General features: G+C 49.0%; 1 protein-coding gene and 1 pseudogene across 1 annotated transcript in view; both read left to right on the plus strand.

The window, feature by feature from the left end:
- Positions 1–15,341, plus strand: part of LOC119397116 (serine/threonine-protein kinase LATS1-like) — a 136,383-nt gene that overhangs the window by 93,658 nt on the left and 27,384 nt on the right.
- Positions 8,183–8,824, plus strand: LOC125758925 (uncharacterized; annotated as a pseudogene).

A 15,341-nucleotide genomic window follows, 5' to 3' on the forward strand; every position in this document is an offset into this window, starting at 1 on the left:
CTTGCGGATAAGCAGTGGAAATGCACGGAGGCGTGATGGCGGCAGGTGGCAAACGCGCCAGCACGGCTCAATCGCTGACAAGCCTTACGATAAGCATCTTCAGTCAACCGCTCAATAGTGCATGTGGCCTGGTGCAGTTGCATGCGTAGTGCACGCATTTAATAGGCGAGAACCCAAACGCGCCGCGCCGCCATTCATGCTGCCTCTTTGTGCAACCGCTAAATGCGCCGCACAGACGCGTTGCCTTCACGAACGAAACCAGCTCGCCATCGTACAGCGATCACATCACACTGGCACAGATACAGGCGGACTTGGTTGCACGTAAGCGGAAGTGCGGGCAGCAACGCATTGACAACTTCTTTCGGCCACAAGGACCCTGAAGGGTCAATAAAAGTTTTTTTTTTTTTTCTGACGCATTCGTTTTCTCGGACATTCGATAATTCGGACTTATTTACGTTCCCCGTAGAGTCCGAATTATCGGTCGTCGACTGTACTTACTCCCTCCAGTTGCTTCCCTGGCTCAACTCGTGCGGTGAAAGGGCTCCAATTCTTAATTATTTTTACTTGCCTTCATTCACTGACCAAAGAAGGAAAACAAATCACTATTCCAGTGCGTTCCTCCCTCTATACGCCTACAAATGCTGTGTACCTATAGCATGCACCCATTTTAATACGTATTGACGTTCTTTTACAGCAAAGCTGTATATGAGTAAATTTTCCACGTGAATTTTCGGCAATGTATATATTTTCATGTATTCATGTACCCACTCGCACGGGCCGTGAAGGGCCTGCAGTATACTTAAAGGGGCCATGACATGGTTGCCCAAAGATTTGTCGTTTTCAGCGAAAATTAGAAGTAGTGGGTCTATTATGCCTATACAAATTTCAAAAGTGGGCCGTAAAAGAATATTTCAGTGCAGAACAAGCCCTAGAATTCGCCGGCTGTAAACTCCGCCCATTGCCGGCGACCGCCATTTTGTCATGACGCGTGTGACGTCATGTGCAGCACGGAACGGAGCCGTCGTCTTCTACCAAAGTTTGAGCCGCTGAAAATCTTGTGGTTTCAGTGCCAAGCTGAAGAAAGCTAAAATATCTCGATATCACGTGCAGCTGACCACGGAACAATATCGTTCGCCGCAATGCAGATGCTTGCACAGCTAGCTGCTTGTTACGTCACGGCTCGCGAGTGCACCAGTGTTGCCTGACTCTCGGGCCGCTCGCGCGTTTATAAAAATATTCTATTATAAATTAAGTGCTAGACCAAATGTGCTAAAATTTCGCCAGCTTATTTGTGAATGCACAAGGATTAATCCACATAACACAGATTATGGTCGAAAATTGGGTGTCATGGCCCCTTTAAAAAAAAACAGAGAAAAAAAATATGGAATACACTCTTATCTGACATCGTCCTAACCGACCTTTCTTTCTGGGATTACTTCTCATGTGTTGTCCGGTTTTGAAACCTCTTAAGTACAATAAATAAATAAATACTAAACAGTGTTGTACACGTTCCTCTAAAACAGGAACGAAAGTTCGTTCCTCGTTCCTTCCCAATCTTGGAACGAGTTCCCGTTACAAGTTACTTTAATGCGAAAGGAACTCGTTCCAGTTACATTTCGAAAATTGAAACGTGTCGTTACATTAACGTTACATTTGAATTTTTAATCAAGATATAGTGCCGGATAACCCTGAGGCGAGATAAAGTGAGCAATTTAAAGCTAACATTGAGCTACATATATTTTACGAATTTGACATCGCCGGCAGTAGGTTATATGTAGATAAAATGAATCTAAAGAAACGCTCCTAGACGAATTTTTTTATAGACCACCGGTCATACTGCACACATATGTCTAACTGCAACTTTCGTGCTCGTCCCCTACAAGTGCTACACATGGGGCACTTTGCACGTGAGCCTTCAAATGCGCCGTCAGAATACTACGGTTCAGATATTCAAATAGAAATTCCCACACATGCACCAACATAAAGAAGCTTCTTGCACAGGAAACCACATCGAAAGGAGCAATGCATGCTCGTTTAATGAGTGCTGATTCAATATCGCAGTGTGAGTAGAAAATAATGTCCAGGACACATACTCGCAACTTAGTAAAGTCCCTTGTTCGCACTCAGCAAGAATTGCATCTCGACATTGCTTTCCGACTGAGGAACCTGCTTTTTCGTTAGCACATCGTTGGCAATGTTGAACAGCCGTTCCAACAAGTGCGTGAGGGTACTGCTGTGTTGTACACAAATAGGGGCAAGTCAACCGTGGTGATAGGGGCAAGGGCAGGCTCAGCGGGCGCAACGAGAATGTAGCGCTGGATGTACGCGTATTGTTTGTTGCATGACAGACGTTATCGATGCGGCAGCTGTCGAACTGAACTATAATTAAACTTATAGACTGATAGACGCGGACGATAATTCGCATATTCAAGGGATGCCTGCCCAAACGAAACGATCGAAGACACCAGCACCCGCGTCCTCTGCGTTTCGGTCCTCTTCCCCGCTATCCACGCAACCGGGTGTCAAAAGACAGACTGGTCGATAGCTGCCGGCGGCATGTACGAGATACAAAGGGACGATAGAGCCAGCCGATAAAGACCACGCGACGTGTGAAACGTTCCCAGGAACTGGGCCGAAGCTTCCCACTCGGCAGCTCACTGATTTTCTGCGGTCCCTGGCGTTGTGATTGGCTCCTCTGTCCCGTGCACGTCAAACACCAGATTAGCAAAGATTATTCGCGCCGTTCGAAAGCTCCGCGGAACCACACGTAGGCGCCTTAACTGCGGTAAGTCGGCTCCCCCACTTTTCCCTTTGCCGACAAGGCCACGGGGACGCGCAGCAGAACGAGCCGAATACGCAGCCCCCCCCACCCCCACACACACACACAAAATCTACTTTCGAGTTGGCCGAACAAAAAGGTTACCAAGGTAAAAAAAATGGCCGCGTTTCTGCGTGCTTCGCTGCAAATCTCGTCTAAAGACGATAGAAGAGGCGCTGCGTGAGATATGGACGCCATCTGGCAATGCTTCGGGAAACATGAGTGCTGTGTTGCGGGCTGGTAGTCCTGGCGCAGCAGCAGGCGAAGACCGGCGGTGACCAACGTGACCGGCGGGGACGCCAGCCAGCCCGAACACGCGGTTTGGCGCGAAGCGCTGAAGCAGAAGAAACGTCCGCACACACCGACTACTCTCCACACACACTTTTATTTACACGTCGCCTGGGTAAAACAGGAATGCCAGAGCGGCGCCCCATGGCATTCGTACAGTTCAATACAGAACCGAAACCGAAACACAACAATGAGCTCGTGCAGAGGGCACGGAGGAAGGCAAGTTTCAGCGCAGCTTAAGAAACTAGGGTCTTTAGAATTGCGTACGTATGCATTTTCTATTAAAGGAACACACCACCTAATATTTACCTAGTGATGTTGCGCCTCAGATATGCGTAATGTTTGCTTTTTGATCGACAATGTACACAAGTATGAACCTAGTCAGCCGTTCAAGATGGCTGGCCCTTGGGCAAGTGGTTCAACTTTGGCCGAGTGGCTCAATCGAGTGACGTGCCGATAAATAGAAAGACAGGCAGACCAAAATTTCTCCGTTTAAGTATCCGAAGACTATCGTCTTTAAAAATTGCGTGCCCTTTCCTGGCGGTTCAATGCGGTTACAAGGCAAGCATTACAATGCGGTTCGATGATTCTCGAGTCGAATGTCTAGTAAAAGTTCTCCAAGGTGTGTCTACACTCCAGAACGGCCCGTGATTGCTGTCAGACTGGCTCAGACAAAAGAAAAAAAAAATCAGCTGTTCCTTCCGCGCGTGGTCGGGCTTGAACACCGTGGTCTTGACATCGCGCGCTTCCCTGCACCCCCGGCGGGCATAGTCAAGTGAGAGGCGAGCTTTAGATTCTTGCGCCTCACACGGTCGCCCAACCGACCTGTTTTGCATGATGTGCTGCATGCGTGCGCCTGTTTAATTGCCGAGGAACGTTTACAGAAGGAACGCCGTTCCCTCTGCCGTTCCTGCGTAAACGTAACGAGTTACCGTTACAGTTCCACCGTCCTCAATGGAACGGTCGCGTTCCTCCGTTCCTCCGAAAAGGAACTAGTTCCTGGAACGTCGTTCCTTGGAACGCCGTTCCGTACAACACTGATACTAAACATATGAATACGAGAAAGTGAACATCAATTTGTGTAGATTCATTCTAAGAATGGCTGTTTCAGATTCGAGACTTATTCAAAAAGTATACCATGTTCAACTCTATTCGCTTCTGTCACTATTCTATTGGTCCTCAAAAATCACTATTCGCACATCCCTAATACAATCGGAAAGCTGCTAATGATGACGGAACTGTACGGGCCGGAAGCCTTCACATTAGCTTTAATTTATTTTTTGCTGATGCGACCTTTAGACCTTAGGCTTTTGCAAGCGTCTTTAGCAGCAAAATGCATCCTGAACACTATGTACGAGGGAAGAACCTCTGCAGTAGTGGTGGTCCGCCTCGGTGGTGCTGTGGTTACGGTGCTCGGCTACTGACTTGAAAGTCGCGGGTTCGATCCTAGCCGCGGCGGTCGCATTTCGATGGATGTGCTAGAGGACCGTGTACTAGCTGTGCGATGTCGGTGCACGTTAAACACCCGATGGTCTAAATTTCCGGAGGCAGTAAAACTGCATGCTTCATAATCATATCCATCGTGGTTTTGGCATGTAGATACCTCAGATATTATTGCAGCAGTGGTGTCCTTGTGAATGGGACAACCGACACTTGTCACATCACAGTCCCGAAGTGCGCCAAGAAGGGCTCAAAAAGTGTCGAAACAGACCCGGTTCCTTTGCAGCTCAACCGAAAACTTGGTTTCAATGCCTCTAAACATACAGAAAAGCTCCCATGAAGAAACGTCGCGGTACGGAAACTTCGCGGTATCTACTCAAATACGTATGCACGATCACTGCAAAGAGCTCATGCCTTGGTGGAACGCGTGAAACGTCAGAACATATGAGTGATTAACGAGCGAGCAAAAACCAACAATGCAGCAAAAGCACGCGGCTGAAACAAGCGTCGCCCTTCGTACTGCATCCTGCATCTCAACCGATCTCAACGCTACGCCAGCGCCACCTCTCACGACAGCGACAAAACCTGGCCACTTCTCGAAGCTAGTTTGCAAACTGAAAATAATCTAAAAACGTTGGTTGACACGCACCTCAACGTACCGCCTGTTGCGGGCCACCGCTGCGACGGGGTGAAGCTCCACGGATCCAAGGCACTTCCTTGAGTGACATAACGCTGCGAAATGGCCTCGCTTCTTGCAGTGGTTACAGACCACTTTGGCCGCTGGGCAGTCAGACCGTCGGTGAAACTTGTGACCGCATATTTGGCACTGCCCACTTAGGCCTAGGCCGCTTTTTGGAAGCCTCGCCAGCTCTGTTGCCCTTGTGCAAACCGTCGGGCCGGTCACGTGACGCAAAGTCAGCAAAGTGTACGTTTTCTGGCTGCCCAACTGTCCTCGAGAAGCCGCATGGCGAGGAACTTTTTGATCCCAGGAAACAGTCCCTGAAGCTTCTCGGCCCCTCCGCAGCACTGTTGTGGAGAGTCAGGCAAGTCAATGAGAGCCTCTGCGTCGTTGCGGGACAAGAGCTGCCCCTTCTCGGCTATCCCGCCATCGTTGCCCTTGGTGCCGTCAATTTTGTCAGCGTCACACCAGCTCTGCCGGACACGCCACCTCGGGAAGTCCCTGCAGCCCTTTTCGCCGGCCTGGGCAGGTTCCCGGAAAAGTACACGATCGGTATTAAGCTTGACGCGGTACCGTATTCTCTCAGCACATCCAGGCATATCCCAATACCCCTACGAGATGTAGTCAAAAAGGAGCTTGCAACATGGAGCAGGAGTGCGTGATCCGGCGCATCAACAAACCGAATGGACTGGTGTGCAGGCCTTGTCGTCGTCCCGAAGCCAGCAGGGGGTTACCGCCTTTGCGTAGATTTGACCGAACTCAACCAAGTTGTCCTGCGTGAATGCCACGTACTCCTGACCATCGACCAAACCCTTGGACTGCTCGGCAATGCCTGCGTTTTTTCGAAACTTCAGGCTTCCACCAAGTACACTTGGCCCGTGACTCCCAGTAGTATACGACCTTCATCACTCCATTTGGCAGATACTGCCGCCTCCCATTCGGCATAACGTCAGCCCCAGAATATTTCCAGTGTCCGATGTCTCGCCTGCTGGAAGGGTTGGCCGGTGGCATCAACCTCATGGACAACATTCTAAAAATACAGTTCTTGTGTGTGTGCGCGGAAAGACAAGGATGAAGGGAAGAAGGACACACACACTGGCGCTACTGACAACAAGAAAACGTTTATTTTCAATCACCAAGCCTACTTATATACCTATTTATAAGGGGTATATAACGGGTATATAAGTAGGCTTGGTGATTGAAAATAAACGTTTTTTGCTGTCAGTAGCGCCAGTGTGTGTGTCCTTCTTCCCTTCGTCCTTGTCTTTTCGCGCCCACATCCAAGAACCATGACAGACCAACAAGCCCGCATCGCTACCCTCGTCTAAAAAGGACAGGGCGTGCAAACACAGACACAAGAAAGAAGTCGGGACACCACACGCCCTGTCTTTTTAGAATGAATACTTACCTCAGCTCTCTGTTATTTTAATGTACAACATCCTTGTGTTTTGCCACACCACAGAAGAGCATGACCAACGCCTCCAAGCAATCCTCAGTTGCCTTCAACAAGCCGGGGTCACCCTTAGCGCTGCCAAGTGCAATTTCGGCAGATCCAGTGTACGATTCCTTGATGGCGGCGGCGGTGCCATTGGCATCGTTCCTAATTCAAACAAGGTGGCAGCTATTCAGCACATGCTAGCTCGGACATTCCTGGTGTCCAATGTTTTCTTGGTATGCTCAACCACGTGGGTCGCTTCCTTCCGGGTCTCTCACAGACGACTGAGCCGATCCAGAGTCTCCCAAACAAGACTGCAGCCTGGATGGGGGGACCAGCGCAAGCCTCAGCATTTGACAAGCTCTAGACCATGCTGTCCTCAGACATCTGACTCGCACGGTACAACCCTGCACTCCTGACGACAGTCTCCGCAGATGCCAGTTCCTTCAGGCTGGGTGCAGTGCTTCTTCAAGACCAGCTTTTAGGGGTAGCGCCGAACAATAGCATACACCTTTTATGCCCTAACAGAAATAACAATGGTACAGCCGGATCGAACACGAGGCACTGGCTGCCACCTGGGCCATTAACCGGTTGAAGAGTTTCTTCGCTGCCTTCGTTTCACCCTGGAGACCCACTATAAGCTATTGGTCAAGCTCCTAGGAACCGCGGACCTCGACCTCATGCCACCCCAGATGCAGCGCTTTCACATCCACGTCCTCCAGTACCAGTTCGACGTCAAGTATGTGCCTGGGAAACAGTTCGCTACCGCAGATGCACTCTTGCGGGACCCTTGCGGGCCCAGCTGCCGACGACTCCAGACGTCGACAAGGTAGAGCTTTGCGTCCAAGAAGCGCTCCACGCTATCCCTCCCACGTTTGCGCTCTTCCTCGGCAGCTTCCATACTCACCAGGCTGCAGATTGGGAGTGCGCTCAGCTCGGGCCGTACTGCAAGCAAAGGTAGCCTCGGAAGGAGAGTGTGCCGGTCAGCGTGGCTCAGGTTGGGCTCATCGTGCTGAACTCACTATTGATGACAGCCTTCTCCTCCGTGGGGGACGCCTACTGGTGCCCACTTCTCTGCGGTTGCACATCCTGTCCCTCATCCACGATGGCCACCTTGGAGTGAACCGTGGCCGGGGGGCTGTCTGGTGGCTGACCAGATAAGGACCATGGTGGAGAAATGCCCGAACTGCGCCACCACGCGAGTCCAGCGAGCAGAGCCACTGCTTCCTACAGTGAGCCTATAGCCACCCCTGGGAGCGAGTCAGGGTGGACGGTTTTCATCACAAAGGAGCAGACTACCTTCTCCTCGTCGATTACTACTCAAGGTACCCAGAAGTGCTGTCTCTCCGCACGACGATGTCCACAGCGGTGATCTCTATTATCAAAAGCGTCTTCGCAAGGCATGGTATCCCAGAGACTCACGTCAGCGACAATGGTCCTCAGTTTTCATCAGCAGAGTTCCACGTCTTCTCCCAGGCTTCTCCCACATCACCAGCAGTCCCAGGTGTGCGATGTCGAGCAGATGGTGCGGACTGTCAAGGAATTTCAAAAAGTCTCCAGACTGGCCCTTCACCTTCTTGTCATACCATAACAGACCTGATGTGACCGGGTACAGCCCCACTCAGCTGCTCATGGGGTGCAGCCACAGGACTGGCCTTCTGGTGCCAACAGCCATGTTGCTTCCAGGAGCCCCTCGTGCTGCCGACTTCCACAGGTGCGGCACTCCCCAGTGACGTCGCCAGCATCAAGATTTTGACCAATGGCATGCAGCACAAGATTTGCGTCCCCTGGGGGAGGGGGAAAGAGTCTGGATTCGCGACGCAGGTTGTGCTGGCACAGTTCTTCTCCCAGCGCAGCGTCCACACCTACGTGGTCCAGACAGATGTGGGTGCTCTCGTCCGCAACCGGAACCATCTGGTACTGCAGCAGTCTCCGTCATTAGGTGGTTGTGACTTTGGCAGCTACAGTCCACTGCCACAAGGATCCCTTAGCCCGCCACAGACTCCAACTTACACAGAGCATGTATGCAGCTGTCCAACTCCCTGGGCATTTACTCCTCTACCAGCTGCATCGCCATCGGTTGCCCCGGCTACTTCCTCAAGACCGCCTGTATCGGTTGTGCGCACTCGGTCTGGACATTGCGTTAGGCCACCGGTGTGGCTAAACTTGTAGAGCGTGCCATGAGGCATTGGTCATAAGGTTACATACCCGAGAGCGAGGTGTTGCTTTCTTTTATTTTCCCAAAAGGGGGCATGGAATGTAGAGGGCGTGAATGCCAAATCCGTGCAGTAACTCTAGCCAAGTCGACTATTCGGCGCCCTCTTGGCTGTGTTTGAAATAAACTGGGTCACTTCTGCTGGGGACATGGAGCGTGCGTTTTGACTCCGTGGCCCTCAGGCTTCAGCCTGCATCCTCAGCCGCCTTGGCTTGAACCCGCACACCACAGATTACACTAGTCATCACCCACGACACTGCAAACAAAGGATATTTGTCGGACTGGCAAGACTTATAAGAAGGATCCGTAGCAACGACCGCGACTACGTTCACCACTTGAGCAACTTAAAGGAAAGATTAGTTGAAAGAAATTGCCTGCATGGCGCTCTGAATATGGCCTACAACGAAGCATGTAAATTAGATAGGAAATCACTAGATAGAAGAGCCCTTGTAGCACACCCCAACCAGCCGCTAGCATTTATAATAATAATAATAATAATAATAATAATAATAATAATAATAATAATAATAATAAGTTTATTTGCCATCTTTGTGAAATACAGATGGGGGGATTGTAGGAAAAAAGCTGTCCCCGGACAGCTTGACTAGCCTAGTATAACCAAATATACTCAAATGCACTCCGAAACATAAATAATCTTAAACTTCATTTTAAAAAACTGTGCCGTTTCCATCAGCCCGTTTCTTACAGCTGTGTTCAGAAAATCTTTATCGCAGGGTGCCTGATGATTGGAAACGAGCAAATGTCATTCCCTACAAGAGTGGTGACGAGGCGAGCACTTGTAATTATCGGCCTACTTCTTTAAACACTAAAGGCAAATGTCAAGTCAGTGTTGATTGTTGAAATAGCGTTCCGTAAACATCGTAGTGCTTGTTTCATGTCAGGGAAATGCTTATTCACGTTTTAGTGGTCCACACAGCGTTAGCGCACTTCAAATCGCGTGCTTGAAAAGGCCTCCTGATGTATCATTTGTCTTGCCCAACGTTGCCCGCCTTTACTGCCCGGCAGCCGACGCTGTGGTTTCTGCTCTGAAGGACACACACAACATTGTTACACAACATAACATTGACGGGGCATTTTGTTGAACTTTCCGTTAGAGCAACATTCATGAGCATGCAAGGCACATGCAGTCGTGTGCGATAATGAATCTACCACTGAGACACGACCACGCGAGCACAGCGCAGCTTGGCGAAAACGGAACCTTTGCACACCGCGCCGTTCTCCATTGTAACATCGGGTTCTTTTTTCCTTGCCATTAGCTTCTTAAGAGACGGCATTGAATAAGCGAATGGCCATCCCGTATGTACCCGGAACCAGTGAGACCGTCGCTCGCATCATGCGCAGGTACGACGTCGAAATCGCGCATGTTCCAGCTCGGAAGATAAGGAACACCCTAGTCAACGTAAAAGACAAGTTGCCGAGTGAAAATTTCCTGGGTGTTGTTTACGCCATAGGTTGCCATGATTGTGACAGTACATCGGTGAGAGCGGTGACTTCAAGAAAAGAGTCAAACAACACGAATATGGCATCAGGAAACGGCACATTGCCTCAAATGCCCTCGGTGAGCACGAGGAATCTACAGGCCACCAAATTGGAGGGGATACAGCGCAAGAGAAAACGAGGACAAGAAAGGCGACGCACACAGAGCGCTGACTTGTCCTCGTTTTCTCTTGCGCTGTATCCCCTCCGATGTCTAACCAACACGCCCAAGCTTCGATACTAAGCCACCAAATTGACTGGACAGGCGCGCTTGTTCTGGCCAAAGAAAAGAAGCTTGCATCACGTCTACACCTGGAATCTCTGCATATACAGACTACGCACACGCTGAACAGGAGTGATGGGACGCTTCCGACAATGTACTATCGCTGCTTATGTCACATACTTAGGCATACTTAAATACGCTGTGCCATCCTTATGGCTTTTATTGTGAACAAGGCTCCTGTATGGGGGGCTGGAATGTCAAGTAAACTGCGTTCTTTTTTTGGTCGGTGTATCTTTTCACATTTACAATATAGAAGTTCTCCTCATAAATGTCCTGCTCAATCATGGTGCCATTTGTTTTCACCATTCTAAAAGCATAGCACGGTAATTTATTTTCAATCTTTCACTTTCTCGACCATCTGGCCATTACCGTCGCCAAAAGGGTGGCTTTTTTGGCCAGTATCTTGACAAACGTGCTCTAACACCGTCTCCACCGACCCCGCGAGACCACGACCTACAGTTATATACAACACTACAGCAAGCACAGTGCGAGGTTTGCGCGCAAGCACGCTCACATGAGCACCGCAAGCAAGAGCACACGCACTGCTGCTCAGCATAGCATGAGAGGAGAACGTGCGCACGAGCGTCTTGAAGAGCGCACGCGTAGCGCGAGCAGAAAATGAAAGGGGGAGAGAGAGAGAAAGCATGCACATGCGTGCAGCGAGACAGATTTCACGCAGCCGCAATGTGAACAAACCACCAGCGGAGCGCCGTGCGTGACCGCATGACAAGATTTCCGAAAAAGGGGCCGCTTTTCGGAGAGGCACAGCAGTGCCCCCTTGCCCTGGTTTTTTTCGTCTGTTGGACCGATGCTCGCTCCGAGAGTGCGTTGTCTGCTGCTTGTGCGTCGCGAGGTCGCGGCTGTGAAAATCTCGCTACTTAGTGACGCGTTCTGTGTTCACGGGTTGACGATCGTTTAGGATATAATTACGCTTTACTTTGGCGGCTTCAAGCGGAAGCTCAATCATCAGATTACGATATTGCGTCGCACTCGTCACGAACATTGCAGACGCGCGTCTCAGACCGACTGTAATAGCGTTGAATAGTCAGACCCGCGGTTAAATGTTCGCTCATCAGCACTTTGGACCTCGTGATGAAGACCATCCGGGAACAACTCTTTGTACTCGCGATCGAGCAGGACATACATTGAAACATCGGGCACCGTGGCCATACACATCGCAGCCAAGCTTTCTGCTCGAAGTCGTGGCTAGGCCTAACTACGCTCACGGCGGCCATGTATGAGACGAATCCAAACTTTGCGGGCAAGAACATCACACTAGGGGACATGCGAAAGCGAAGAAGCCACAATGTGCTCCGTCACAAGCAATGAATCGCATTGCCCGCTGGCTCCTCAGAACCGCGGGTGGGAGCGTACCCCCCGGTACCATAGCGTACCCTCTGGGCAAGCTGACAGTGCAGCGACCAATCAGAGCAGCGGTGGCAGCAGCTAGCAATTTCACGCGTCGGCACCCCAAAACGCAATGCCAAGCACGCTATGCGCCGACTTTTTGTCGCCGCGGCTAGGCATAACTGATCATTGACAGACCGGAGATCAACGGCCTTTGTTTAAATCGGTACGTCGATATCCGGTGCGCTGTTCCCGTCCCGAAATTATGTCAAGCGATGTTTGAAGTCGGAAGTTATTGAATTTGGAATGTCCGTGGCAGAAAAGTCCATTGCAAAAGGGTCCTGACCACCTTGCTGGCCTGACATTTTAGTCAATTATATCCCAATGTCCGTTGTACCAGAATCCACTGTAAACGAAACTCAATCAATAGAGCAGATAAAGAGGTTGGCATAACGCCGCAAATTGGTCTGTAGTATCCGAATGTCTGTTGTAAGCAGATCCGTTGTAACGGGGTTATGGAACATTGCTATGCTGTGCAAATGCAACGTGTACATGGGTTTGTTCTCCTCAGAAATGGAAATGGATCCGAAATGCTTCTGTGGCAGAGTAATTCCTTCTGATAGTGAAAACAGCGGCCTTCCAGGGCTGGTGATGATCGTGAGTGTAACTTGTTAAAATGGCTGATTGGGCGAGTTGGTGATTCATGGTCTTCCAAGTCCCTGTTTAAGTTATGCGCTCGTATTTTAAGTATCATGAGTGTAAATCCATTTCGATTCAACATGTGTGCAGCACGTTTTTAGGTCGTAGATCCAAATTTTCTCATAGGAGTTCGGTGTATTCGTGCACTACCATATTGCTTCGTCCCGGGTATACCCTTACGTCTCTGCTACTACGTTCTAAATTGTTTGGTTCAGTGGGCCATATCGCTAAAACACTCTGTGCTGTGGTGGTGTTTTATCACATGCTGTGCTCTGCGCTCAGTTGCGAGCGTCCCCACCTTTCGTGCCCTCGCGATCCTCTTCCTCTTCGTTCCTGAACCTGGAACGTGTAATAAAAGTAGTTCTGCCTGCTCTTAAATTACACAGGCTTTCTGTTTAGCTGTGGCTGCATTTAGGTCTATATTGCCACAAATTTTATTCGCTTTGTTACGATCCTTTTTGTCCTCCCGAGGTCCTCCGTGCGATAATACAGAAACATCGTCGGAATCATCCTAGGGACCGCAGACTAGGAGTTCCTGCCATGCTGCTCGCTCAATTCCACTATTAATAAAAACAATGGTGTAATCTCTCTCCTTCTAATGTTCAACCCGAACATTGAAAGTCGCTTCAAGTTTCCTGGCTGCATGGAAATCTGCAAGATGTACTGCTAGAAGTGTGGAAACGAGCTTTGTTCAACAAGCAAGAACAATTGTTTTCTTTTGTACCAGACTACAACATGGGTGCACCTACTCATTGTCATGTGCAAATAATCCTTTGGGTTCGAGTTGCACTGAGTATCTTTCTCCTTCAATTTGTTCTTTACTCGCTCCTTAAAAGTTTGCAGTGTACCTTTCTTCTGCTTATACAAACTGTAAAAGTCCAAGAATTTTATTTTCACTGGTAGTACAGCTGTTGTTATGCTTCCGTGAAACTCCATGGATAATATTATGACGAAACAAAAAATTGTGCAGCAAAGTGTTAAACAGGCATCGCATGGACGTGGCGAAGAAATTACCAAAAGCAGTGGCACAGCATTTTAATGTTCACAACTTCGACGATCTCAAATTTGCATACTTCAAACTTCCGGTCCCCAAGAGACAGAAAATATCGTCGTAGCTTATTCAACAGTTTAACGCACTCCTACCAGCAGGTATAAACGTATCAAAGCGGGCTCTTGAATCCATCCAATATGGTACATACACAACGAAAACCAATTATAATTAAGCCCTTGTAGGAATTGCTCACCGCACTTATCCCCTTGAAATTATCATTGTCAAGTTGTGCTTCCTTCCGACAACCATTCGGTGAAACTCGTCACTGCTTGTCATTGAGAGCTTCCACGGTCGCCTAATTTGGACAAAGCTGAAGGAACAGCAGGCTGATCTAGCCATTATTCCAGGCGGTCTCAGATAGGTGCTGCAACCTGTAGACATGTCCTTGAACAACCCGTTCAAGGATAATGGTTGGAGGCTACGTGCAAAATTAATGGCCGAAAGCACACACACCATGACCAATGGAGGCAAGATAATGATGCTATCGGTGGAGCTCCTTTGCACGTGGATGGGCCATTATTTCCCCAGATATCATAGTGCACAGCTTTAAAAAGACTGGGAATTCAAATGTTTTGGAAGGGATAGAAGACGTCCTGGTGTACAACAGTGATGGTGAAGCTGGTGACGAGGCTGCTATCAGAGACGACAGTCTTGACTCAAACTCTGAAGAATAGACTGTTGGGCGAGTTGGTATTTCATTATGAGGGAAACTGCGAAAAAAAATGTGTACAAAGGGAAAACAGAACAGCACAAGCGCATACTAACAACTGAAATCGTTATTGAAAACGCGGAAAATATATAGGGCAAACTCTGAGTAGCTTGGCCTAGAGCATAGGTCGGCCAAAAAATTGGAGTTCACTCAGACTCGCTCAAGAAATATATTTTGCTCTCACGGCTCACTCGGACTCAGACTCACCAAAACTTTCCTCAACCGGACTCACTCAGACTCATTAAATTTTTTGCAGCCGGACTCACTCAGACTCAATCTGACCAACATATTACTCAGCCAGACTCACTCAGACTCGCAGCTTTACCCGAGTCTGAGTGAGCCGGAGTGAGTCGGCTCATGAGTCCATTGGCGTAAAATTAGCTTTTTCAATCATGGTGTCAATCCTCCTTAACGCCAAAATCTCACATAATCAGTGCTCTACAATACGCCTTTTGACCTTGTACCTTCAGATACAAATTATAATATATCATATATCGTCACTACCATATATCGATCCAGTAAGGACTTTTTTATGAAGTACGCGACTCACACGAAATATTTTTATCAAGAATTTCCCATGAAAGAGTTTGAGGTCATGGCACCCCTTCCCCTAACTCCTGCCTTTGTACAATAAATATTGAGGTGGCGCATGTATGCTAGTGTGTTGAGATATGTATGAATAAACGAGTATAAATGTAAGCCGACATAAGGCTGATAGTAGTGCTGAAGATGAGTAGATGGGCCCATAAGTCGGCAACAAGAAGTGGAGCTCACTCGGACTCACTCAAGAAATATATTTCTTAGGGCTCACTTGGACTCAGACTCACCAATATTTTCCTCAACTGGACTCACTCGGACTCAGACTCGCTGAAATTTTCTT

The sequence above is a fragment of the Rhipicephalus sanguineus genome, chromosome 6, assembly GCF_013339695.2.
Source record: "Rhipicephalus sanguineus isolate Rsan-2018 chromosome 6, BIME_Rsan_1.4, whole genome shotgun sequence".
NCBI classification, from domain to species: domain Eukaryota; kingdom Metazoa; phylum Arthropoda; class Arachnida; order Ixodida; family Ixodidae; genus Rhipicephalus; species Rhipicephalus sanguineus.